The following is a 19,824-nucleotide window of genomic DNA, read 5'->3' as shown; positions in this document are numbered from 1 at the left end:
TCCAAACCTCACCGATACAGACAACAAAGCACCAGACCATTCCAAACCTCACCGATAGAGACAACAAAGCACCAGATCTTTGAAAAACCTCACCAATAGAGACAACAAAGCACCAGACCTTTCCAAACCTCACCGATAGAGACAACAAAGTACCAGACCATTCCAAACCTCACCGATAGAGACAACAAAGCACCAGATCTTTGAAAAACCTCACCGAATGAGAGAACAACAAAATACCAGACCTTTCCAAACCTCACCGCTAGAGACAATGAAGCACCAGACCATTCCAAACCTCACCAATAGAGACAACAAAGTACCAGACCATTCCAAACCTCACCGATAGAGACAACAAAACACCAGACCGATCCAAACCTCACCGACAGAGGCAAGAAAGTACCAGACTATTCCAAACCTCACCAATAGAGACAACAAAGTACCAGACCATTCCAAACCTCACCGATAGAGAAAACAAAGCACCAGACCGATCCAAACCTCACCGATAGAGACAACAAAGTACCAGACCATTCCAAACCTCAGCAATAGAGACAACAAAGTACCAGACCATTCCAAACCTCACCGATAGAGACAACAAAGTACCAGATCATTCCAAACCTCACCGATAGAGACAACAAAGTACCAGACCATTTCAAACCTCACCGATAGAGACAACAAAGTACCAGACCATTCCAAACCTCAGCAATAGAGACAACAAAGTACCAGACCATTCCAAACCTCACCGATAGAGACATGAAGCACCAGACCACTCCAAACCTCACCGATAGAGACAACAAAGTACCAGACCATTCCAAACCTCACCGATAGAGACAACAAAGTACCAGACCATTCCAAACCTTACCGATAGAGACAACAAAGCACCAGACCATTCCAAACCTCACCGATAGAGACAATGAAGCACCAGAATGTTCCAAATCTCACCGATAGAGACAACAACGTACCAGACCACTCCAAACCTCACCGATAGAGACAACAAAGCACCAGACCACTCCAAACCTCACCGATAGGGACAACAAAGCACCAGAATGTTCCAAACCTCACCGATAGAGACAACAAAACATCAGACTGTTCCATACCACACCGACAGAGACAACAAAGCACCAGACCATTCCAAACCTCACCGATAGAGACAATGAAGCACCAGACCACTTCAAACATCACCGATAGAGACAACAAAGCACCAGACCATTTCAAACCTCACCGATAGAGACAACAAAGGACCAGACCACTCCAAACTCTCTGATAGAGACAACAAAGCACCAGACCATTCCAAACCTCACCGATAGAGACAATGAAGCAGCAGACCACTCCAAACCTCACCGATAGAGACAACAAAGTACCAGACTGCTCCAAACCTCACCGATAGAGACAACAAAGCACCAGACCATTTCAAACCTCACCGATAGAGACAACAAAGGACCAGAGCACTCCAAACCTCACCGATAGTGACAACAAAGCACCAGACCATTCCAAACCTCACCGATAGAGACAATGAAGCACCAGACCACTCCAAACCTCACCAATAGAGACAACAAAGCACCAGACCATTCCAAACCTCACTGATAGAGACAACAAAGCACCAGACCGTTCCAAACCTCACTGATAGAGACAACAAAGTACCGGACCGTTCCAAACCTCACCGATAGAGACAACAAAATACCGGACCGTTCCAAACCTCACCGATAGAGACAACAAAGTACCAGACCATTCCAAACCTCACCGATAGAGAAAACAAAGCACCAGACCGATCCAAACCTCACCGATAGAGACAACAAAGTACCAGACCATTCCAAACCTCACCGATAGAGACAACAAAGTACCAGATCATTCCAAACCTCACCGATAGAGACAACAAAGTACCAGACCATTTCAAACCTCACCGATAGAGACAATAAAGTACCAGACCATTCCAAACCTCACCGATAGAGACAATGAAGCACCAGACCACTCCAAACCTCACCAATAGAGACAACAAAGCACCAGACCATTCCAAACCTCACTGATAGAGACAACAAAGTACCGGACCGTTCCAAACCTCACCGATAGAGACAACAAAGTACCAGACCATTTCAAACTTCACCGATAGAGACAATAAAGTACCAGACCATTCCAAACCTCACCGATAGAGACAACAAAGTACCAGACCATTCCAAACCTCAGCAATAGAGACAACAAAGTACCAGACCATTCCAAACCTCAGCAATAGAGACAACAAAGTACCAGACCATTCCAAACCTCAGTAATAGAGACAATGAAGCACCAGACCACACCAAACCTCACCGATAGAGACAACAAAGTACCAGACCATTCCAAACCTCACCGATAGAGACAACAAAGTACCAGACCATTCCAAACCTTACCGATAGAGACAACAAAGCTCCAGACCATTCCAAACCTCACCGATAGAGACAATGAAGCACCAGAATGTTCCAAATCTCACCAATAGAGACAACAACGTACCAGACCACTCCAAACCTCACCGATAGAGACAACAAAGCACCAGACCACTCCAAACCTCACCGATAGGGACAACAAAGCACCAGAATGTTCCAAACCTCACCGATAGAGACAACAAAACATCAGACTGTTCCATACCACACCGACAGAGACAACAAAGCACCAGACCATTCCAAACCTCACCGATAGAGACAATGAAGCACCAGACCACTTCAAACATCACCGATAGAGACAACAAAGCACCAGACCATTTCAAACCTCACCGATAGAGACAACAAAGGACCAGACCACTCCAAACTCTCCGATAGAGACAACAAAGCACCAGACCATTCCAAACCTCACCGATAGAGACAATGAAGCACCAGACCACTCCAAACCTCACCGATAGAGACAACAAAGTACCAGACTGCTCCAAACCTCACCGATAGAGACAACAAAGCACCAGACCATTTCAAACCTCACCGATAGAGACAACAAAGGACCAGAGCACTCCAAACCTCACCGATAGTGACAACAAAGCACCAGACCATTCCAAACCTCACCGATAGAGACAATGAAGCACCAGACCATTCCAAACCTCACTGATAGAGACAACAAAGCACCAGACCGTTCCAAACCTCACTGATAGAGACAACAAAGTACCGGACCGTTCCAAACCTCACCGATAGAGACAACAAAATACCGGACCGTTCCAAACCTCACCGATAGAGACAACAAAGCACCGGACCGTTCCAAACCTCACCGATAGAGACTGCAAAGCACCAGACCGTTACAAACCTCACCGATAGAGACAACAAAGTACCGGACCATTCCAAACCTCACCGATACAGACAACAAAGCACCAGACCATTCCAAACCTCACCGATAGAGACAACAAAGCACCAGATCTTTGAAAAACCTCACCAATAGAGACAACAAAGCACCAGACCTTTCCAAACCTCACCGATAGAGACAACAAAGTACCAGACCATTCCAAACCTCACCGATAGAGACAACAAAGCACCAGATCTTTGAAAAACCTCACCGAATGAGAGAACAACAAAATACCAGACCTTTCCAAACCTCACCGATAGAGACAATGAAGCACCAGACCATTCCAAACCTCACCAATAGAGACAACAAAGTACCAGACCATTCCAAACCTCACCGATAGAGACAACAAAACACCAGACCGATCCAAACCTCACCGACAGAGGCAAGAAAGTACCAGACTATTCCAAACCTCACCAATAGAGACAACAAAGTACCAGACCATTCCAAACCTCACCGATAGAGAAAACAAAGCACCAGACCGATCCAAACCTCACCGATAGAGACAACAAAGTACCAGACCATTCCAAACCTCAGCAATAGAGACAACAAAGTACCAGACCATTCCAAACCTCACCGATAGAGACAACAAAGTACCAGATCATTCCAAACCTCACCGATAGAGACAACAAAGTACCAGACCATTTCAAACCTCACCGATAGAGACAACAAAGTACCAGACCATTCCAAACCTCAGCAATAGAGACAACAAAGTACCAGACCATTCCAAACCTCACCGATAGGGACAACAAAATACCGGACCGTTCCAAACCTCACCGATAGAGACAACAAAGTACCAGACCATTCCAAACCTCACCGATAGAGAAAACAAAGCACCAGACCGATCCAAACCTCACCGATAGAGACAACAAAGTACCAGACCATTCCAAACCTCACCGATAGAGACAACAAAGTACCAGATCATTCCAAACCTCACCGATAGAGACAACAAAGTACCAGACCATTTCAAACCTCACCGATAGAGACAATAAAGTACCAGACCATTCCAAACCTCACCGATAGAGACAATGAAGCACCAGACCACTCCAAACCTCACCAATAGAGACAACAAAGCACCAGACCATTCCAAACCTCACTGATAGAGACAACAAAGTACCGGACCGTTCCAAACCTCACCGATAGAGACAACAAAGTACCAGACCATTTCAAACTTCACCGATAGAGACAATAAAGTACCAGACCATTCCAAACCTCACCGATAGAGACAACAAAGTACCAGACCATTCCAAACCTCAGCAATAGAGACAACAAAGTACCAGACCATTCCAAACCTCAGCAATAGAGACAACAAAGTACCAGACCATTCCAAACCTCAGTAATAGAGACAATGAAGCACCAGACCACACCAAACCTCACCGATAGAGACAACAAAGTACCAGACCATTCCAAACCTCACCGATAGAGACAACAAAGTACCAGACCATTCCAAACCTTACCGATAGAGACAACAAAGCTCCAGACCATTCCAAACCTCACCGATAGAGACAATGAAGCACCAGAATGTTCCAAATCTCACCAATAGAGACAACAACGTACCAGACCACTCCAAACCTCACCGATAGAGACAACAAAGCACCAGACCACTCCAAACCTCACCGATAGGGACAACAAAGCACCAGAATGTTCCAAACCTCACCGATAGAGACAACAAAACATCAGACTGTTCCATACCACACCGACAGAGACAACAAAGCACCAGACCATTCCAAACCTCACCGATAGAGACAATGAAGCACCAGACCACTTCAAACATCACCGATAGAGACAACAAAGCACCAGACCATTTCAAACCTCACCGATAGAGACAACAAAGGACCAGACCACTCCAAACTCTCCGATAGAGACAACAAAGCACCAGACCATTCCAAACCTCACCGATAGAGACAATGAAGCACCAGACCACTCCAAACCTCACCGATAGAGACAACAAAGTACCAGACTGCTCCAAACCTCACCGATAGAGACAACAAAGCACCAGACCATTTCAAACCTCACCGATAGAGACAACAAAGGACCAGAGCACTCCAAACCTCACCGATAGTGACAACAAAGCACCAGACCATTCCAAACCTCACCGATAGAGACAATGAAGCACCAGACCATTCCAAACCTCACTGATAGAGACAACAAAGCACCAGACCGTTCCAAACCTCACTGATAGAGACAACAAAGTACCGGACCGTTCCAAACCTCACCGATAGAGACAACAAAATACCGGACCGTTCCAAACCTCACCGATAGAGACAACAAAGCACCGGACCGTTCCAAACCTCACCGATAGAGACTGCAAAGCACCAGACCGTTACAAACCTCACCGATAGAGACAACAAAGTACCGGACCATTCCAAACCTCACCGATACAGACAACAAAGCACCAGACCATTCCAAACCTCACCGATAGAGACAACAAAGCACCAGATCTTTGAAAAACCTCACCAATAGAGACAACAAAGCACCAGACCTTTCCAAACCTCACCGATAGAGACAACAAAGTACCAGACCATTCCAAACCTCACCGATAGAGACAACAAAGCACCAGATCTTTGAAAAACCTCACCGAATGAGAGAACAACAAAATACCAGACCTTTCCAAACCTCACCGATAGAGACAATGAAGCACCAGACCATTCCAAACCTCACCAATAGAGACAACAAAGTACCAGACCATTCCAAACCTCACCGATAGAGACAACAAAACACCAGACCGATCCAAACCTCACCGACAGAGGCAAGAAAGTACCAGACTATTCCAAACCTCACCAATAGAGACAACAAAGTACCAGACCATTCCAAACCTCACCGATAGAGAAAACAAAGCACCAGACCGATCCAAACCTCACCGATAGAGACAACAAAGTACCAGACCATTCCAAACCTCAGCAATAGAGACAACAAAGTACCAGACCATTCCAAACCTCACCGATAGAGACAACAAAGTACCAGATCATTCCAAACCTCACCGATAGAGACAACAAAGTACCAGACCATTTCAAACCTCACCGATAGAGACAACAAAGTACCAGACCATTCCAAACCTCAGCAATAGAGACAACAAAGTACCAGACCATTCCAAACCTCACCGATAGAGACATGAAGCACCAGACCACTCCAAACCTCACCGATAGAGACAACAAAGTACCAGACCATTCCAAACCTCACCGATAGAGACAACAAAGTACCAGACCATTCCAAACCTTACCGATAGAGACAACAAAGCACCAGACCATTCCAAACCTCACCGATAGAGACAATGAAGCACCAGAATGTTCCAAATCTCACCGATAGAGACAACAACGTACCAGACCACTCCAAACCTCACCGATAGAGACAACAAAGCACCAGACCACTCCAAACCTCACCGATAGGGACAACAAAGCACCAGAATGTTCCAAACCTCACCGATAGAGACAACAAAACATCAGACTGTTCCATACCACACCGACAGAGACAACAAAGCACCAGACCACTTCAAACATCACCGATAGAGACAACAAAGCACCAGACCATTTCAAACCTCACCCATAGAGACAACAAAGGACCAGACCACTCCAAACTCTCTGATAGAGACAACAAAGCACCAGACCATTCCAAACCTCACCGATAGAGACAATGAAGCAGCAGACCACTCCAAACCTCACCGATAGAGACAACAAAGTACCAGACTGCTCCAAACCTCACCGATAGAGACAACAAAGCACCAGACCATTTCAAACCTCACCGATAGAGACAACAAAGGACCAGACCACTCCAAACCTCACCGATAGTGACAACAAAGCACCAGACCATTCCAAACCTCACCGATAGAGACAATGAAGCACCAGACCACTCCAAACCTCACCAATAGAGACAACAAAGCACCAGACTATTCCAAACCTCACTGATAGAGACAACAAAGCACCGGACCGTTCCAAACCTCACCGATGGAGACAACAAAGTACCGGACCGTTCCAAACCTCACCGATAGAGACAACAAAATACCGGACCGTTCCAAACCTCACCGATAGAGACAACAAAGTACCAGACCATTCCAAACCTCACCGATAGAGAAAACAAAGCACCAGACCGATCCAAACCTCACCGATAGAGACAACAAAGTACCAGACCATTCCAAACCTCACCGATAGAGACAACAAAGTACCAGATCATTCCAAACCTCACCGATAGAGACAACAAAGTACCAGACCATTTCAAACCTCACCGATAGAGACAATAAAGTACCAGACCATTCCAAACCTCACCGATAGAGACAATGAAGCACCAGACCACTCCAAACCTCACCAATAGAGACAACAAAGCACCAGACCATTCCAAACCTCACTGATAGAGACAACAAAGTACCGGACCGTTCCAAACCTCACCGATAGAGACAACAAAGTACCAGACCATTTCAAACTTCACCGATAGAGACAATAAAGTACCAGACCATTCCAAACCTCACCGATAGAGACAACAAAGTACCAGACCATTCCAAACCTCAGCAATAGAGACAACAAAGTACCAGACCATTCCAAACCTCAGCAATAGAGACAACAAAGTACCAGACCATTCCAAACCTCAGTAATAGAGACAATGAAGCTCCAGACCACACCAAACCTCACCGATAGAGACAACAAAGTACCAGACCATTCCAAACCTCACCGATAGAGACAACAAAGTACCAGACCATTCCAAACCTTACCGATAGAGACAACAAAGCACCAGACCATTCCAAACCTCACCGATAGAGACAATGAAGCACCAGAATGTTCCAAATCTCACCGATAGAGACAACAACGTACCAGACCACTCCAAACCTCACCGATAGAGACAACAAAGCACCAGACCACTCCAAACCTCACCGATAGGGACAACAAAGCACCAGAATGTTCCAAACCTCACCGATAGAGACAACAAAACATCAGACTGTTCCATACCACACCGACAGAGACAACAAAGCACCAGACCATTCCAAACCTCACCGATAGAGACAATGAAGCACCAGACCACTTCAAACATCACCGATAGAGACAACAAAGCACCAGACCATTTCAAACCTCACCGATAGAGACAACAAAGGACCAGACCACTCCAAACTCTCCGATAGAGACAACAAAGCACCAGACCATTCCAAACCTCACCGATAGAGACAATGAAGCACCAGACCACTCCAAACCTCACCGATAGAGACAACAAAGTACCAGACTGCTCCAAACCTCACCGATAGAGACAACAAAGCACCAGACCATTTCAAACCTCACCGATAGAGACAACAAAGGACCAGACCACTCCAAACCTCACCGATAGTCACAACAAAGCACCAGACCATTCCAAACCTCACCGATAGAGACAATGAAGCACCAGACCATTCCAAACCTCACTGATAGAGACAACAAAGCACCAGACCGTTCCAAACCTCACTGATAGAGACAACAAAGTACCGGACCGTTCCAAACCTCACCGATAGAGACAACAAAATACCGGACCGTTCCAAACCTCACCGATAGAGACAACAAAGGACCGGACCGTTCCAAACCTCACCGATAGAGACTGCAAAGCACCAGACCATTACAAACCTCACCGATAGAGACAACAAAGTACCGGACCATTCCAAACCTCACCGATACAGACAACAAAGCACCAGACCATTCCAAACCTCACCGATAGAGACAACAAAGCACCAGATCTTTGAAAAACCTCACCAATAGAGACAACAAAGCACCAGACCTTTCCAAACCTCACCGATAGAGACAACAAAGTACCAGACCATTCCAAACCTCACCGATAGAGACAACAAAGCACCAGATCTTTGAAAAACCTCACCGAATGAGAGAACAACAAAATACCAGACCTTTCCAAACCTCAGCGATAGAGACAATGAAGCACCAGACCATTCCAAACCTCACCAATAGAGACAACAAAGTACCAGACCATTCCAAACCTCACCGATAGAGACAACAAAACACCAGACCGATCCAAACCTCACCGACAGAGGCAAGAAAGTACCAGACTATTCCAAACATCACCAATAGAGACAACAAAGTACCAGACCATTCCAAACCTCACCGATAGAGAAAACAAAGCACCAGACCGATCCAAACCTCACCGATAGAGACAACAAAGTACCAGACCATTCCAAACCTCAGCAATAGAGACAACAAAGTACCAGACCATTCCAAACCTCACCGATAGAGACAACAAAGTACCAGATCATTCCAAACCTCACCGATAGAGACAACAAAGTACCAGACCATTTCAAACCTCACCGATAGAGACAACAAAGTACCAGACCATTCCAAACCTCAGCAATAGAGACAACAAAGTACCAGACCATTCCAAACCTCACCGATAGAGACATGAAGCACCAGACCACTCCAAACCTCACCGATAGAGACAACAATGTACCAGACCATTCCAAACCTCACCGATAGAGACAACAAAGTACCAGACCATTCCAAACCTTACCGATAGAGACAACAAAGCACCAGACCATTCCAAACCTCACCGATAGAGACAATGAAGCACCAGAATGTTCCAAATCTCACCGATAGAGACAACAACGTACCAGACCACTCCAAACCTCACCGATAGAGACAACAAAGCACCAGACCACTCCAAACCTCACCGATAGGGACAACAAAGCACCAGAATGTTCCAAACCTCACCGATAGAGACAACAAAACATCAGACTGTTCCATACCACACCGACAGAGACAACAAAGCACCAGACCATTCCAAACCTCACCGATAGAGACAATGAAGCACCAGACCACTTCAAACATCACCGATAGAGACAACAAAGCACCAGACCATTTCAAACCTCACCGATAGAGACAACAAAGGACCAGACCACTCCAAACTCTCCGATAGAGACAACAAAGCACCAGACCATTCCAAACCTCACCGATAGAGACAATGAAGCACCAGACCACTCCAAACCTCACCGATAGAGACAACAAAGTACCAGACTGCTCCAAACCTCACCGATAGAGACAACAAAGCACCAGACCATTTCAAACCTCACCGATAGAGACAACAAAGGACCAGACCACTCCAAACCTCACCGATAGTGACAACAAAGCACCAGACCATTCCAAACCTCACCGATAGAGACAATGAAGCACCAGACCACTCCAAACCTCACCAATAGAGACAACAAAGCACCAGACTATTCCAAACCTCACTGATAGAGACAACAAAGCACCAGACCGTTCCAAACCTCACTGATAGAGACAACAAAGTACCGGACCGTTCCAAACCTCACCGATAGAGACAACAAAATACCGGACCGTTCCAAACCTCACCGATAGAGACAACAAAGTACCAGACCATTCCAAACCTCACCGATAGAGAAAACAAAGCACCAGACCGATCCAAACCTCACCGATAGAGACAACAAAGTACCAGACCATTCCAAACCTCACCGATAGAGACAACAAAGTACCAGATCATTCCAAACCTCACCGATAGAGACAACAAAGTACCAGACCATTTCAAACCTCACCGATAGAGACAATAAAGTACCAGACCATTCCAAACCTCACCGATAGAGACAATGAAGCACCAGACCACTCCAAACCTCACCAATAGAGACAACAAAGCACCAGACCATTCCAAACCTCACTGATAGAGACAACAAGGTACCGGACCGTTCCAAACCTCACCGATAGAGACAACAAAATACCGGACCGTTCCAAACCTCACCGATAGAGACAACAAAGCACCGGACCGTTCCAAACCTCACCGATAGAGACAACATAATACCGGACCGTTCCAAACCTCACCAATGGAGACAAGAAAATACCGGACCGTTCCAAACCTCACCGATAGAGACAACAAAGATACCGGACCGTTCCAAACCTCACCGATAGAGACAACAAAATACCGGACCGTTCCAAACCTCACCGATAGAGACAACAAAGCACCGGACCATTCCAAACCTCAGTGATAGAGACAACAAAATACCGGACCGTTCCAAACCTCACTGATAGAGACAACAAAGTACCGGACGGTTCCAAAACCTCACTGATAGAGATAACAAAGCACCGGACCGTTCCAAAACCTCACTGATAGAGACAACAAGGTACGGGACCGTTCCAAACCTCACCGACAGAGACAACAAAGCACCAGACCGTTCCAAAACCTCACTGATAGAGACAACAATGCACCAGACCGTTCCAAACCTCACCGAAAGAGACATCAAAGTACCGGACCGTTCCAAACCTCACCGACAGAGACAACAAAGCACCAGACCGTTCCAAAACCTGACTGATAGAGACAACAAAGGACCAGACAATTCCAAACCTCACCGACAGAGACAACAAGGTACCAGATCATTCCAAACCACACCGATAGAGACAACAAAGCACCAGACCATTCCAAACCTCACTGATAGAGACAACAAAGTACCGGACCGTTCCAAACCTCACCGATAGAGACAACAAAATACCGGACCGTTCCAAACCTCACCGATAGAGACAACAAAGCACCGGACCGTTCCAAACCTCACCGATAGAGACAACATAATACCGGACCGTTCCAAACCTCACCAATAGAGACAAGAAAATACCGGACCGTTCCAAACCTCACCGATAGAGACAACAAAGATACCGGACCGTTCCAAACCTCACCGATAGAGACAACAAAATACCGGACCGTTCCAAACCTCACCGATAGAGACAACAAAGCACCGGACCATTCCAAACCTCAGTGATAGAGACAACAAAATACCGGACCGTTCCAAACCTCACTGATAGAGACAACAAAGTACCGGACGGTTCCAAAACCTCACTGATAGAGACAACAAAGCACCGGACCGTTCCAAAACCTCACTGATAGAGACAACAAGGTACGGGACTGTTCCAAACCTCACCGACAGAGACAACAAAGCACCAGACCGTTCCAAAACCTCACTGATAGAGACAACAATGCACCAGACCGTTCCAAACCTCACCTAAAGAGACATCAAAGTACCGGACCGTTCCAAACCTCACCGACAGAGACAACAAAGCACCAGACCGTTCCAAAACCTGACTGATAGAGACAACAAAGGACCAGACAATTCCAAACCTCACCGACAGAGACAACAAGGTACCAGATCATTCCAAACCACTCCGATAGAGACAACAAAGCACCAGACCGTTCCAAACCTCACCAATAGAGACAACAAAGCACCAGACCATTCCAAACCTCACCGATAGAGACAACAAGGTACCAGACCATTCCAAACCTCACCGATAGAGACAACAAAGCACCAGACTGTTCCAAACCTCACCGATAGAGACAACAAAGCACCAGACCATTCCAAACCTCACCGATAGAGACAACAAAGCACCAGACCATTCCAAACCTCACCGATAGAGACAACAAAGCACCAGACCATTTCAAACCTCACCGATAGAGACAACAAAGGACCAGACCACTCCAAACCTCACCGATAGTGACAACAAAGCACCAGACCATTCCAAACCTCACCGATAGAGACAATGAAGCACCAGACCACTCCAAACCTCACCAATAGAGACAACAAAGCACCAGACTATTCCAAACCTCACTGATAGAGACAACAAAGCACCAGACCGTTCCAAACCTCACTGATAGAGACAACAAAGTACCGGACCGTTCCAAACCTCACCGATAGAGACAACAAAATACCGGACCGTTCCAAGCCTCACCGATAGAGACAACAAAGTACCAGACCATTCCAAACCTCACCGATAGAGAAAACAAAGCACCAGACCGATCCAAACCTCACCGATAGAGACAACAAAGTACCAGACCATTCCAAACCTCACCGATAGAGACAACAAAGTACCAGATCATTCCAAACCTCACCGATAGAGACAACAAAGTACCAGACCATTTCAAACCTCACCGATAGAGACAATAAAGTACCAGACCATTCCAAACCTCACCGATAGAGACAATGAAGCACCAGACCACTCCAAACCTCACCAATAGAGACAACAAAGCACCAGACCATTCCAAACCTCACTGATAGAGACAACAAGGTACCGGACCGTTCCAAACCTCACCGATAGAGACAACAAAATACCGGACCGTTCCAAACCTCACCGATAGAGACAACAAAGCACCGGACCGTTCCAAACCTCACCGATAGAGACAACATAATACCGGACCGTTCCAAACCTCACCAATGGAGACAAGAAAATACCGGACCGTTCCAAACCTCACCGATAGAGACAACAAAGATACCGGACCGTTCCAAACCTCACCGATAGAGACAACAAAATACCGGACCGTTCCAAACCTCACCGATAGAGACAACAAAGCACCGGACCATTCCAAACCTCAGTGATAGAGACAACAAAATACCGGACCGTTCCAAACCTCACTGATAGAGACAACAAAGTACCGGACGGTTCCAAAACCTCACTGATAGAGATAACAAAGCACCGGACCGTTCCAAAACCTCACTGATAGAGACAACAAGGTACGGGACCGTTCCAAACCTCACCGACAGAGACAACAAAGCACCAGACCGTTCCAAAACCTCACTGATAGAGACAACAATGCACCAGACCGTTCCAAACCTCACCGAAAGAGACATCAAAGTACCGGACCGTTCCAAACCTCACCGACAGAGACAACAAAGCACCAGACCGTTCCAAAACCTGACTGATAGAGACAACAAAGGACCAGACAATTCCAAACCTCACCGACAGAGACAACAAGGTACCAGATCATTCCAAACCACACCGATAGAGACAACAAAGCACCAGACCATTCCAAACCTCACTGATAGAGACAACAAAGTACCGGACCGTTCCAAACCTCACCGATAGAGACAACAAAATACCGGACCGTTCCAAACCTCACCGATAGAGACAACAAAGCACCGGACCGTTCCAAACCTCACCGATAGAGACAACATAATACCGGACCGTTCCAAACCTCACCAATAGAGACAAGAAAATACCGGACCGTTCCAAACCTCACCGATAGAGACAACAAAGATACCGGACCGTTCCAAACCTCACCGATAGAGACAACAAAATACCGGACCGTTCCAAACCTCACCGATAGAGACAACAAAGCACCGGACCATTCCAAACCTCAGTGATAGAGACAACAAAATACCGGACCGTTCCAAACCTCACTGATAGAGACAACAAAGTACCGGACGGTTCCAAAACCTCACTGATAGAGACAACAAAGCACCGGACCGTTCCAAAACCTCACTGATAGAGACAACAAGGTACGGGACTGTTCCAAACCTCACCGACAGAGACAACAAAGCACCAGACCGTTCCAAAACCTCACTGATAGAGACAACAATGCACCAGACCGTTCCAAACCTCACCTAAAGAGACATCAAAGTACCGGACCGTTCCAAACCTCACCGACAGAGACAACAAAGCACCAGACCGTTCCAAAACCTGACTGATAGAGACAACAAAGGACCAGACAATTCCAAACCTCACCGACAGAGACAACAAGGTACCAGATCATTCCAAACCACTCCGATAGAGACAACAAAGCACCAGACCGTTCCAAACCTCACCAATAGAGACAACAAAGCACCAGACCATTCCAAACCTCACCGATAGAGACAACAAGGTACCAGACCATTCCAAACCTCACCGATAGAGACAACAAAGCACCAGACTGTTCCAAACCTCACCGATAGAGACAACAAAGCACCAGACCATTCCAAACCTCACCGATAGAGACAACAAAGCACCAGACCATTCCAAACCTCACTGATAGAGACAACAAAGCACCAGACCGTTCCAAACCTCACTGATAGAGACAACAAAGTACCGGACCGTTCCAAACCTCACCAATAGAGACAACAAAGCATCAGACCGTTCCAAACCTCACCGATAGAGACAACAAAGCACCAGACCGTTCCAAACCTCACCAATAGAGACAATGAAGCACCCGACCGTTCCAAACCTCACCAATAGAGACAACAAAGTACCGGACCGTTCCAAACCTCACCAATTGAGACAACAAAGCACCAGACCATTCCAAACCTCACCGATAGAGACAACAAAGCACCAGACCACTCCAAACCTCACCGATAGAGACAATGAAGCACCAGACCGTTACAAACCTCACCAATAGAGACAACAAAGCACCAGACCGTTCCAAACCTCACTGATAGAGACAACAAAGCACCAGACCACTCCAAACCTCACCGATAGGGACAACAAAGCACCAGAATGTTCCAAACCTCACCGATAGAGACAACAAAACATCAGACTGTTCCATACCACACCGACAGAGACAACAAAGCACCAGACCATTCCAAACCTCACCGATAGAGACAATGAAGCACCAGACCACTTCAAACATCACCGATAGAGACAACAAAGCACCAGACCATTTCAAACCTCACCGATAGAGACAACAAAGGACCAGACCACTCCAAACTCTCCGATAGAGACAACAAAGCACCAGACCATTCCAAACCTCACCGATAGAGACAATGAAGCACCAGACCACTCCAAACCTCACCGATAGAGACAACAAAGTACCAGACTGCTCCAAACCTCACCGATAGAGACAACAAAGCACCAGACCATTTCAAACCTCACCGATAGAGACAACAAAGGACCAGACCACTCCAAACCTCACCGATAGTGACAACAAAGCACCAGACCATTCCAAACCTCACCGATAGAGACAATGAAGCACCAGACCACTCCAAACCTCACCAATAGAGACAACAAAGCACCAGACTATTCCAAACCTCACTGATAGAGACAACAAAGCACCAGACCGTTCCAAACCTCACTGATAGAGACAACAAAGTACCGGACCGTTCCAAACCTCACCGATAGAGACAACAAAATACCGGACCGTTCCAAACCTCACCGATAGAGACAACAAAGTACCAGACCATTCCAAACCTCACCGATAGAGAAAACAAAGCACCAGACCGATCCAAACCTCACCGATAGAGACAACAAAGTACCAGACCATTCCAAACCTCACCGATAGAGACAACAAAGTACCAGATCATTCCAAACCTCACCGATAGAGACAACAAAGTACCAGACCATTTCAAACCTCACCGATAGAGACAATAAAGTACCAGACCATTCCAAACCTCACCGATAGAGACAATGAAGCACCAGACCACTCCAAACCTCACCAATAGAGACAACAAAGCACCAGACCATTCCAAACCTCACTGATAGAGACAACAAGGTACCGGACCGTTCCAAACCTCACCGATAGAGACAACAAAATACCGGACCGTTCCAAACCTCACCGATAGAGACAACAAAGCACCGGACCGTTCCAAACCTCACCGATAGAGACAACATAATACCGGACCGTTCCAAACCTCACCAATGGAGACAAGAAAATACCGGACCGTTCCAAACCTCACCGATAGAGACAACAAAGATACCGGACCGTTCCAAACCTCACCGATAGAGACAACAAAATACCGGACCGTTCCAAACCTCACCGATAGAGACAACAAAGCACCGGACCATTCCAAACCTCAGTGATAGAGACAACAAAATACCGGACCGTTCCAAACCTCACTGATAGAGACAACAAAGTACCGGACGGTTCCAAAACCTCACTGATAGAGATAACAAAGCACCGGACCGTTCCAAAACCTCACTGATAGAGACAACAAGGTACGGGACCGTTCCAAACCTCACCGACAGAGACAACAAAGCACCAGACCGTTCCAAAACCTCACTGATAGAGACAACAATGCACCAGACCGTTCCAAACCTCACCGAAAGAGACATCAAAGTACCGGACCGTTCCAAACCTCACCGACAGAGACAACAAAGCACCAGACCGTTCCAAAACCTGACTGATAGAGACAACAAAGGACCAGACAATTCCAAACCTCACCGACAGAGACAACAAGGTACCAGATCATTCCAAACCACACCGATAGAGACAACAAAGCACCAGACCATTCCAAACCTCACTGATAGAGACAACAAAGTACCGGACCGTTCCAAACCTCACCGATAGAGACAACAAAATACCGGACCGTTCCAAACCTCACCGATAGAGACAACAAAGCACCGGACCGTTCCAAACCTCACCGATAGAGACAACATAATACCGGACCGTTCCAAACCTCACCAATAGAGACAAGAAAATACCGGACCGTTCCAAACCTCACCGATAGAGACAACAAAGATACCGGACCGTTCCAAACCTCACCGATAGAGACAACAAAATACCGGACCGTTCCAAACCTCACCGATAGAGACAACAAAGCACCGGACCATTCCAAACCTCAGTGATAGAGACAACAAAATACCGGACCGTTCCAAACCTCACTGATAGAGACAACAAAGTACCGGACGGTTCCAAAACCTCACTGATAGAGACAACAAAGCACCGGACCGTTCCAAAACCTCACTGATAGAGACAACAAGGTACGGGACTGTTCCAAACCTCACCGACAGAGACAACAAAGCACCAGACCGTTCCAAAACCTCACTGATAGAGACAACAATGCACCAGACCGTTCCAAACCTCACCTAAAGAGACATCAAAGTACCGGACCGTTCCAAACCTCACCGACAGAGACAACAAAGCACCAGACCGTTCCAAAACCTGACTGATAGAGACAACAAAGGACCAGACAATTCCAAACCTCACCGACAGAGACAACAAGGTACCAGATCATTCCAAACCACTCCGATAGAGACAACAAAGCACCAGACCGTTCCAAACCTCACCAATAGAGACAACAAAGCACCAGACCATTCCAAACCTCACCGATAGAGACAACAAGGTACCAGACCATTCCAAACCTCACCGATAGAGACAACAAAGCACCAGACTGTTCCAAACCTCACCGATAGAGACAACAAAGCACCAGACCATTCCAAACCTCACCGATAGAGACAACAAAGCACCAGACCATTCCAAACCTCACTGATAGAGACAACAAAGCACCAGACCGTTCCAAACCTCACTGATAGAGACAACAAAGTACCGGACCGTTCCAAACCTCACCAATAGAGACAACAAAGCATCAGACCGTTCCAAACCTCACCGATAGAGACAACAAAGCACCAGACCGTTCCAAACCTCACCAATAGAGACAATGAAGCACCCGACCGTTCCAAACCTCACCAATAGAGACAACAAAGTACCGGACCGTTCCAAACCTCACCAATTGAGACAACAAAGCACCAGACCATTCCAAACCTCACCGATAGAGACAACAAAGCACCAGACCACTCCAAACCTCACCGATAGAGACAATGAAGCACCAGACCGTTACAAACCTCACCAATAGAGACAACAAAGCACCAGACCGTTCCAAACCTCACTGATAGAGACAACAAAGCACCAGACCGTTCCAAACCTCACCGATAGAGACAACAAAGTACCGGACGGTTCCAAACCTCACCGATAGAGACAACAAAGTACCAGACCGTTCCAAACCTCACCGATAGAGACAATAAAACACCAGACCGTTCCAAACCTCACCGATAGAGACAACAAAGCACCAGAATGTTCCTCAAATCACCGACAGTGACAACAAAACAACAGACCATTCCAAACTTCACTGATAGAGACAAATAAGCACCAGACCGTTCCAAACCTCTCCGTTAAAGACTACAAAGTACCGGACCATTCCAAACCATACCGATAGAGACAATAATGTACCGGAATATTCCAAATCTCACCGACAGTGACAACAAAGTTCCTGACCGCTCCAAACCTCACCGATAGGGCAACAAAGTACCAAACCATGCAAGAACCTCAACGACAGAGACAACAAAGTACCGGCCATTCCAATCCTCACCGATAGAGACGACAAAGTACCGGACTTTTCCAAACCTCACTGATAGAGACTACAAGGTACCAGACCATTCCAAACCTCACCGATAGGGACAATGAAGCACCAGACTGTTCCAAACCTCACCGATAGAGACAACAAAGTACCGGACCGCTCCAAACCTCACCGAAAGAGACAACAAAGCACCAGACCACCCCAAACCTCACCGATAGAGACAACAAAGCACCAGACCACTCCAAACCTCACCGATAGAGTCAACAAAATACCGGACTGTTCCAAACCTCACCGATAGAGTCAACAAAATACCGGACTGCTCCAAACCTCACCAATAGAGACAATGAAGTACCAGACCGTTCCAAACCTCAGTGATAGAGACAACAGAGCACCAGAATGTTCCTCAAATCAGCGACAGTGACAACAAAGCAACAGACCATTCCAAACTTCGCTGATAGAGACAAATAAGCACCAGACCGTTCCAAACCTCACCAATAGAGACAATGAAGCTCCCGAACGTTCCAAACCTCACCAATAGAGACAACTAAGCACCAGACCGTTCCAAACCTCACCGATAGAGACAACAAAGCACCAGACCGTTCCAATCCTCACCGATAGAGACAACTAAGCACCAGACCATTCCAAACCTCACCGATAGAATCAATGAAGCACCAGAATGTTCCAAATCTCACCGATAGAGACAACAACGTACCAGACCACTCCAAACCTCACCGATAGAGACAACAAAGCACCAGACCACTCCAAACCTCACCGATAGGGACAAC

This window comes from Hypanus sabinus, chromosome 11 (assembly GCF_030144855.1).
Source record: "Hypanus sabinus isolate sHypSab1 chromosome 11, sHypSab1.hap1, whole genome shotgun sequence".
Taxonomy (NCBI): Eukaryota; Metazoa; Chordata; class Chondrichthyes; order Myliobatiformes; family Dasyatidae; genus Hypanus; species Hypanus sabinus.
The sequence above is the reverse complement of the archived record's forward strand: the minus strand, read 5'-3'. Positions refer to the sequence as shown.